We start from the raw sequence: 9,751 nt of genomic DNA, 5'->3' as shown, positions 1-9,751 counted from the left end.
TATGTTCGGAGGACAAGGCATGTCTTTCTGCCGGTAGGTGTCCGGCTTCTCGAGGTCGGGGATCCGAACATAGTTCGTCCTCAATACAGAGCAAGAGTTATCTTGCTCCTCGATGCTACCTCTTGAGCACTGCGTTAGTTTTCCCCGAAGAGGAAGGGATGATGCAGCAAAGTAGCATAAGTATTTCCCTCAGTTTTTGAGAACCAATGTATCAATCCAGTAGGAGGCTACGCGCGAGTCCCTCATACCTGCACAAAACAAATAAATCCTCGCAACCAACGCAAATAGGGGTTGTCAATCCCTACTTGGCCACTTACGAGAGTGAGATCTGATAGATATGATAAGATAATATTTTTGGTATTTTTATGGTAAAGATGCAAAGTAAAATAAAAGCAAAGTAAAAGCAAAAGGAAATAACTAAGTATTGGTAGATTAATATGATGAAGATAGACCCGGGGGCCATAGGTTTCACTAGTGGCTTCTCTCGAGAGCATAAGTATTCTACAGTGGGTGAAGAAATTACTGTTGAGCAATTGACAGAATTGAGCATAGTTATGAGAATATCTAGGTATGATCATGTATATAGGCATCACGTCCGAGACAAGTAGACCGACTCCTGCGTGCATCTACTACTATTACTCCACTCATCGACCGCTATCCAGCATGCATCTAGAGTATTAAGTTAAGGAAAACAGAGTAACGCCTTAAGCAAGATGACATGATGTAGAGGGATAAACTCATGCAATATGATGAAAATCCCATCTTGTTATCCTCGATGGCAACTATACAATACGTGCCTTGCTGCCCCTACTGTCACTGGGAAAGGACACCGCAAGATTGAACCCAAGCACTTCTCCCACTGCTAGAAAGATCAATCTACTAGGCCAAACCAAACTGATAATTGGAAGAGACTTGCAAACATAACCAATCATACATAAAAGAATTCAGAGAAGATTCAAATATTGTTCATAGATAGACTTGATCATAAACCCACAATTCATCAGTCTCAACAAACACACCGCAAAAAGAAGATTACATTGAATAGATCTCCACAAGAGAGGGGAGAACTTTGTATTGAGATCCAAAAAGAGAGAAGAAGCCATCTAGCTAATATCTATGGACCCGTAGGTCTAAAGTAAACTACTCACACTTCATCGGAGGGGCTATGGTGTTGGTGTAGAAGCCCTCCATGATCGATGCCACTTCCGGCGGAGCTCCGGAACAGGCTCCAAGATGGGATCTTGTGGATACAGAAAGTTGCGGCGGTGGAATTAGGGTTTTGGCTCTGTATCTGATCGTTTGGGGGTACGTAGGTATATATAGGAGGAAGGAGTACGTCGGTGGAGCAACAGGGGCCCCACAAGGGTGGAGGGCGCGCCTGGTGGGGGCAGGCGCGCCCCCCTATCTCGTGGCTTACTCTTTTGTGTCTTGATGTAGGGTCTAAGTCTCCTGGGTCTTGTTCGTTGAGAAAATCACGTTCCCGAAGGTTTCATTTCGTTTGGACTCCGTTTGATATTCCTTTTCTTCGAAACCCTAAAACAGGCAAAAAACAGCAATTCTGGGCTGGGCCTCCGGTTAATAGGTTAGTCCCAAAAATAATATTAAAGTGGATAATAAAGCCCAATAATGTCCAAAACAGTAGATAATATAGCATGGAGCAATCAAAAATTATAGATATGTTGGAGACGTATCACTCGACTACCGCTATCTGGTGGGTGATCGGTGGAGATTTAATTTCCCTCTGGTCGGGTTTTTGCCCAATCCGGTCATAGTCTGTAGTGACCCCCAAGGCGGCAATGCGATCTAGGAGTTTGTTTAAAGATGACAACTCCGTCGGATCCATCTGTTTGTCGTATTCAGAACCAATGCAGAGGCGATTTTCGATGACTCGAGAGGTCATCATCGTAGGCTCAAGGGCCGAACAGGCGGTCATGATGAAACCGCCCAGCCGAAGGGTTTGGCCTGAGGCTAGAGCTCCTCCAGAGGTGATATTTTCTTTGACAATAAGTCGAGTCAACAAACCTTTCGATGACGGCACAGTGGAACTCTCAATGAAAGCACCAATGTCGGTGTCAAAACCGGCGGATCTCGAGTAGGGGTCTCGAACTGTACGTCTAAGTTTGATGGTAACATGAGACAAGGTACACAATGTTTTACCTAGGTTCGGGCCCTCTCTATGGAGGTAACACCCTACATCCTGCTAGATTGATCTTCATGAATATGAGTGTTACAAGAGTTGATCTACCACGAGATCGTAATGGCTAACCCTAAAGGCCTAGCTCGTATGGTTATGATAATGTATATCCCCCTCCGGACTAAGTCCTCCGGTTTATATAGATACCGGGGGGGTCTAGGGTTACACAAGGTCGGTTACAAATAAAGGAATCTACATATTTGGCCGCCAAGCTTGTCTTCCATGCCAAGGGGAGTCCCATCCGGATATGGGTGCAGTCTTCGGTCTTCATATCTTCACAGCCCATCACTCCGACCCATGGCTAATAGGCCGGACGCTTGAGGACCCCTTAGTCCAGGACTCCCTCAGCATGCGCCCCCAAGCCCAAACCGAATTGGACTAGGGTTGGGGGGCGGCCCCTTTTACTTCTTCTCCTCCACCTCTTTCCCTTTCCCCCCTTCTTCGGAAAGAAAGGGGGTGAATCCTACTTGGACCGGGAGTCCAAGTAGGACTCCCCCCTTTGGTGCGCCCCCTTGGGCCGGCCTGCTCTCCTCCCCCCTTTATATAGTGGGAGGGGGCACCCCAAAGGCACACCAACTCTTCTCTTAGCCATGTGCGGTGCCCCCCTCCACAGTTACACACCTCGGTCATATCGTTGTAGTGCTTAGGCGAAGCCCTGCGCCGGTAACTTCATCATCACCGTCAACACGCCGTCGTGCTGACAAAACTCTCCCTCATCCTCAAATGGATCAAGAGCTCGAGGGACATCATCGAGATGAACATGTGCTGAACACGGAGGTGTCGTACGTTCGGTGCTTGGATCGGTTGAATCGCAAAGACGTTCGACTACGCACTACAAAAAAAGACACTTCCGTGATGACACGTGTTTGTCAAAGTAGGTCACGTTTTCTGTCATGCATGTACATCCATGACGATTTTATGACAGAATCAGGATATTCATACCTGTGTTGTCGTAGAAGTGTTCCATGACATTACCAAAATTATCATCACGGAAGTGTCCACTTCCGTGACAATAAAACACGCGTCATGGAAGTGCTTTCGTCAAGGGTGACCGACACGTGGCATCCACCATAACGGGTCGCCTTTAAGCTATCGGGTCCGGTTTTGGATTCGATAACCCGCTAATAGCCCAGACCAATGAGGATTTTCCACGTGTAAAATCCTCATTGGCCGGAGGAAACACGTGTTGGCTCACCGCTGGGACAGATGTCATCCATTCATTAGACAGGAGGCGCCTATGATACATCAACACATGGCACGGCCCAACAGAGGCCCACTCCAGTGAAAAGGCCAGCCCGTTTGACTTGGTCAAAAGGTAACGGGCCGACCCACGGAAAGCCTGTTAACGGCCTGTTCGTATATAGCCCATTTACGGCCCGCTAACTCATGGCCCATTATGGCCTATCGGAATTAAGCCCAGTAGCTTCATCTGGGCCGTCCAATATGATTCCAGCCCATTTTAACTTCCGGCCCATGTATGGCCCATGATGTCTTTTGGCCCATACAAGGCCATTTGTAACTCTTGGCCCATTAACGGCCCGTGGTGAATCTGGCCCGCAATGAATAGTGTACCCCTTTATACCCATTAATAGCCCATTATGCCATTGGGCCGTTTCCAACCCGTGTTATCTTTCGGCCTTCTCAGGCCCATTTATTCTTGGGCTCATTTCCAGAATTTGGTTACTTACGGCCCGTTATTGGCCTTTTTGCTTCTGGGCCAAATTCAGCCCGCAGTTACAATCGGCCCGTTTGTGGCCCGTTAATCTGTTGGGGCGTTTTCATAGCATCATCAAATATGGCCGATTAATGATGGCCCATTATGGTCGGCCCATGAACGGACGATTCCAAATCAAGCCCGTTTATGGCCCATAATGCGGTATGTTATTGGCCCATGTTTGGCCTATCGATCATACAGCCCGTAGAAGGCCCATTGATGCTACGGCCCAGAGAGGGCCCATTGTTTCCACGGCCCTTAGAAGGCCCATTATTTCTATGACCCATAGGAGGCCCATGGTAACTACAGTAAATATGTAGCCCATGGTTATTGCGGCGTAGTTTTAAAAAATAGGTTACTGCGGCCACTAGCAAACCGCGGAAAAAGAACTGCACTGACTACAAGAAAACAAATAAACAAGACAACAAGGAAATAAATAAGCAAGCAACTTACGCTAGGCTATCACGGCTATTACACATATTACATCCACTGGGTATCAAAGTTCGCCACCAGTGCAAATATAGGGAACAAAGCAGCATATCATATACACTGGTTGTCAAAGTTGGCGACCAGTGCAAATAAATGCCACAGCAAAACAAGTCCAAAACTGAAACCACTTCAGAAGAGCTCAAGAAACATATCCTGGGTACCCATAATGCTGGCAAGATGCTTAGCAAGCTTATTAACTTTCTCTTGTTTGGCGCTTAAATCCTCCAGCACTTGATGTTGCACCAAAAAGTATGCATCTGAATTCTGAGGGACTTCCTCGGTCCTTCCGCTTCCTGTCACATAACATCTGATCGATGTCTTTCAACTTGAAGTTGAGACTCAAGAAGTCGAACTGATTCAGGCAGCGAGTTCGAAGAGCTAGTGCCAGCAGTAGTAGCCAGTAACTCAAACACTACATCAAGACAAGACTTTGGGGTTGTCTCGGTGTTTCAATATAGTTTTTATCATCTTTCTTGGAGACCAACAAGGATGTCTCACTATCTTGAACCTTATCTGCATTACTTCCTTTACCATTGCATAATGGGGTACTCTTCTCCAATATTTTATCCGCGTTCTAAAAGAGAAACAAACAAACACATCACAAGTTTACAATGTAGTACATGAAACTCATTTTGGTAAACCAGTTCAGTAGTAAGGTGGACATGATAACAGCATGAAACAAACATATATCTATGTAGTATGGTCACTGTATGGTCTATATCATTCTAGTTTATGTTGCCAAATCAGGATAGATATAGTTTGAATCATATCTATTTAAGACAAAGCAGCATAGACAGAATATAAGTGTGGAAAACTACACAACAATAACAACACTTGTAATGTGCATGGCATGAGAACATAACTGTTTATTCAATTGAAACTAAAATCAACATAGATCAAGTTACAACAGCAAACCCATTAAATAAACAGGTTTAAAACATACATGTTGCACCATTGGAGTTTCAATTGCATCCTTCAAATTTGAAATTAGTTGGTATGAGTAAATACAGTGATGCAAGAGCAAATTAGTATGAACCATAACTATGGAACCTGACCTGAGAACAATTCTTCTTCTGCTTTAAGCATTGACTTGGGGTTCAGACTGGTGGTCCTCGTGCTTTGTGCACTGCAGTTGCCTTACTAACTGCTCGTGTTCGGGTGCTCTGTGGTGGAGACGGTGCTGTGTCAACTGGAACTGGGTTACTATCTACTGGGGTTGGGGTTAGAAGGGGTGTAGCTGGTTCTCTATCCAACTGGGTAGGGGTACAATCTGCGTGAGTCTGGGTTATGTGTGGTGGGGCTGGTTCTTGGGCAAGTACAACCGTGGTTCTATCTGCATCGACAGGTAGCATGATCTTTTCTGAAGACCGTGTTTTTACACCCACAGATATTGTCATCACCCCCTCCAATTGAAATGGCTGATAAACAAGAAAAGTAATTGAATGTACAGACATTGTAAGATAGACAGGTGCAATGGATAGGGAAGCAAACAGGTCATGAAATAATTCACATTTATGTTGTCTAACCAAACAGAATAGCAAGACATAATTTCACATATATGATGGCTAATGAAATAGTATAGCATGACACAATTTCACATGTATGATGGCTAACTAAATAGGATAGAATGGCATACTTCAAAATATGATGACTATGTAAACAGGATGACATGATATAACTATACGATGTGTCTATTAAAGTGGTTGGCATGCCATAAATCACAAACATGCGTCGATGGAAACATGATGGCATGATATAATTCACGGATAGAGTGACATAATTCAAAATATGATGACTATGTAAACAGGATGAGATGATATAACTATATTATGTCTTTAGAAAATGGGTTGGCATGCCATAATCCAGATACATGATGTTTATGTAAACATCTTGGCATGATATAATTCAAATATATGATTTATATACTAAGCAAGTGAGCAGAGGGAATCGCATATATGATGTGTCAACTAAGGAGATGGCATTCAATATTGTGTATATGATGTAAAAACTAAGCATTGCAATACAACATATGCATGATATGAGTAATATAACCCTGCCAAGTTTGAGCATACACCTCAGGGAGATAATAGGATTGGTCATCTGCCTCTGAATCCTTCTCTGAAGAGCTATCTGTAACCAGCAAGATATCTGCTTCAGCAGGTAGCATTGTCTGCTCTGAAGACCTTGTTTTCACTCCAGATTTCTCCATCACCAATTCAAATGGCTGATGCACAGGAAGAGCAGTTGAATATACAAACATTGTCGACAAATGCAATGAGAAATACAAAAAAAGGATGGCATGATGTAATTCACATATATGACGCTTGGCTAAACAACATGGCATTACATAATTCACATATATATAATGCCTTGCAACAAGATAGCATTGCATAATTCACATATATAAGGTCTTGCAACAAGATGGCATCGCATAATTCACATATATGGTAACTAGACACTAAACAGATGGCATTCACACAAATCATGTCTAAACTAAGCAAATGACATAGCAATGCAAGATACCATACACATGATATGAGCAACATAACCCTGCCAAGTTAGAGCATGCACCTCGGGGGGGAAATAGGACTGGTCATCTATCTCTAAATCCTCCTCTGAGGAGCTATCTGTAACCAACAAGACATGCACTTCGTCAGATAGCATTGTGTGCTCTGAAGACCTTGTTTCCACTTCATATTTTTCCATGACCGTGTCGAATGGCTGATGCACAGGAAGAGTAATTGAATGTACTAAAGTTATTGACAAATTTAACACGTAATAGAAAAATGATGGCATGATATAATTCACATATAAGATGACTGGCTAACCAGGGTGGCATTGCAAAATTCACATATATGATGCCTGGCTAAACAAGATGGCGTTGCATGATTCACATATACGATAAAGAAACTAAACAGATGGCATTGACACGAAGCATGTCTAAACTAAGTAGACGACATATTTGATGTATACAGTAAGCAATGCAAGGCACCATATGCATGATATTACCAACATCAGCATGCCAAGTTAGAGCGAAGACCTCAGGGGGTAAATAGGAGTGGTCTTCTCCTTCTAAATTCCCCTTAGAACAGTTATCTTCCTCTTGATTCCGATCTGAAATGGGTGGATGGGGGGCTGCCTTTGCACCCACCATGGAGTGACGTTTGCATGAAATTTTATTGCCACGTAAGGCTCGTCTCTTTTGCTCTACATGTTCAGTTCCATTGTGTACAATAACTGACATGCATAGGAATAAAACATAGTGAGATTATGTAATGAGTGCATGCACAAATCCGGAGTGATGGTAGCAAACTATGGATAGACCCAAAACCAATGATAGCAGGCAGATAATAGCTTTAGTTAAAAAATACAGATAATGGCTCCTTTAATGTTTGTTTGCACCCAACATGAGACTCATAGTATACACCCGAGATTAACCAGATAGTAGACAAATGTACTAATTGCTGCCCCAATATGTACCCCACAACCATTTAAAAACTCAAGTTTCAGCATTAGTTTGGACCTGACTCGCAGTCTAATAGGTGAACACGACGATAAAGTAGCATGTCATCATATTAAGCGATGCATAACGTAAGCAGACACAGAAGAGTGCGACCTCTCTTACGGACTCGTGTAGTCCTCAAGGTCATCTGCTGAGTTGATGATGGTAATGCAGTTGTCATGGCTGCCGGCGGCAGGGAAAAAGATCTAAGGTGGCGAAAGACAGTCTGGAGAGCGGATCCCTGCTGTGGTGAACCCTTCCTTCGTTAGAGCAGTTGAGATGGGGTGGAACACAGCGCAGCAGGAGCAGGACAAACCACACGAGGTTTTCTTTGACACATATCTGTAACAGAAGTAATTGTGTAAGGGCTTGTTTGAATTTGAGGATTCTAGCAATGTTGGGATAGGAAATAGACAGGAATAGGATAGGAATGCACATGCAAAACAGAGACTTTAAAAACATAGGATTTCTGCCAATCTGGGTGTTTGATTCACAAGAATTGGAAGATCACAGGATGCAAAGAAGCATGGTGAGATTAAGTCAAACCACAAGAAAATGTACGGTTATAATGCTATTATGCTATTATCTCTTAGTCTTGTGCTTCATGAATAGGAATTTGAAAAGGAGGACACGTGGAAATTAAATTCCTATGGTTTTTCTTTCAAGGAGACACTAAAGGAACAAATCCTAAGTTTTCCTTTGCTCCATTCCTTTGAACCAAATTCATGAATAGTAGTACCATAGGAAACTTTCCAATTCCTATGTTTTTCCTTCACTTTTCCTTTCAAGCACCGGCGATTCTAGTAGGCAGGCTTGAGCAAGGAAAAGCCTACACTCAAAAAATGTTTTTGTGCTACTTCTATTACTTTGGACCAAGGCCACTGCCCTACTAGCTCAACTCCCAGGCCCATCGACAAATGCACAGCTCAAACGCGTAGAGATAAATAATGATGGCGTTCAACAGAGTCCATCACGGATAGCTAAGTTGCCTGGTACCTCACTTCTTGTCATATAGTAGGATAAAATAACCGTATTTCACGTTACTACGTGTGCTCAGTGGACAATATATATAACATGTAGAGTAAAAAAGAGATGCAACAAGTGTACGACCTATTTGCGAAGCCATGTCGATCTCGGCGTGATTGGGTTGGTCGGTGAGGATGCTCTAGCTGACTTGGCTGTCAGATGAGGGGAAGAAGATCTTAGGCGTCTGGAGATGGAGCCTGGGGTACTGCTCCGGTGTGATGGAGGGTTTCATCGTTGGAGCAGCTCCGGTGAGTTGTACGACGCCAAGGCTGAAGCAGGACAAGAGAGATAACGTTAACCTGAGTGGAATTCTAATAGCATCTCCAATAGATGACGTAAAATACATAACCACAAAGTGCTAGATGTAAAATACATTAGCCGCTCATCTTTGAACTTAACTGTCGAAACTGAATTTAACTGTCGCAACTGAACTTAACTGTCGAAACTGAATTTTGCTGTCGAAACTGAATTTTACTGGCGAAACTAAACGCACTAGTAGCAGAAAAGCAGTAGCAGCAGCAGCGCGAGTGTGAGTCGGGGCAGCTGGTCGTGTAGCAGCATCAGGTGAGGCTACCCTAAGCCGCCAGCCACCACCGGCCAAACAGCCGCTTCCCGCTTCCCGTCGCCCGCCACGAAACCACTCCCCGCAGCCGGTCCGCCGCCACCCCGGCCATCCCTCTAGGCCCCCCGTGCTGAGATTTTTCTCAAGTGATCCCCACGCCACCGCCCCATCACCGCCGCGACCACCGCCCCCACCCTGAACCCTAAGATAGATAGTGGGGTACCTCTCTAGCGAGCCCCCCTCCCCGCTGCGGCTGGTTCTTCC

The sequence above is a fragment of the Triticum dicoccoides genome, chromosome 3A (assembly GCF_002162155.2).
Source record: "Triticum dicoccoides isolate Atlit2015 ecotype Zavitan chromosome 3A, WEW_v2.0, whole genome shotgun sequence".
In the NCBI taxonomy this organism is placed as follows: domain Eukaryota; kingdom Viridiplantae; phylum Streptophyta; class Magnoliopsida; order Poales; family Poaceae; genus Triticum; species Triticum dicoccoides.
The sequence above is the reverse complement of the archived record's forward strand: the minus strand, read 5'-3'. Positions refer to the sequence as shown.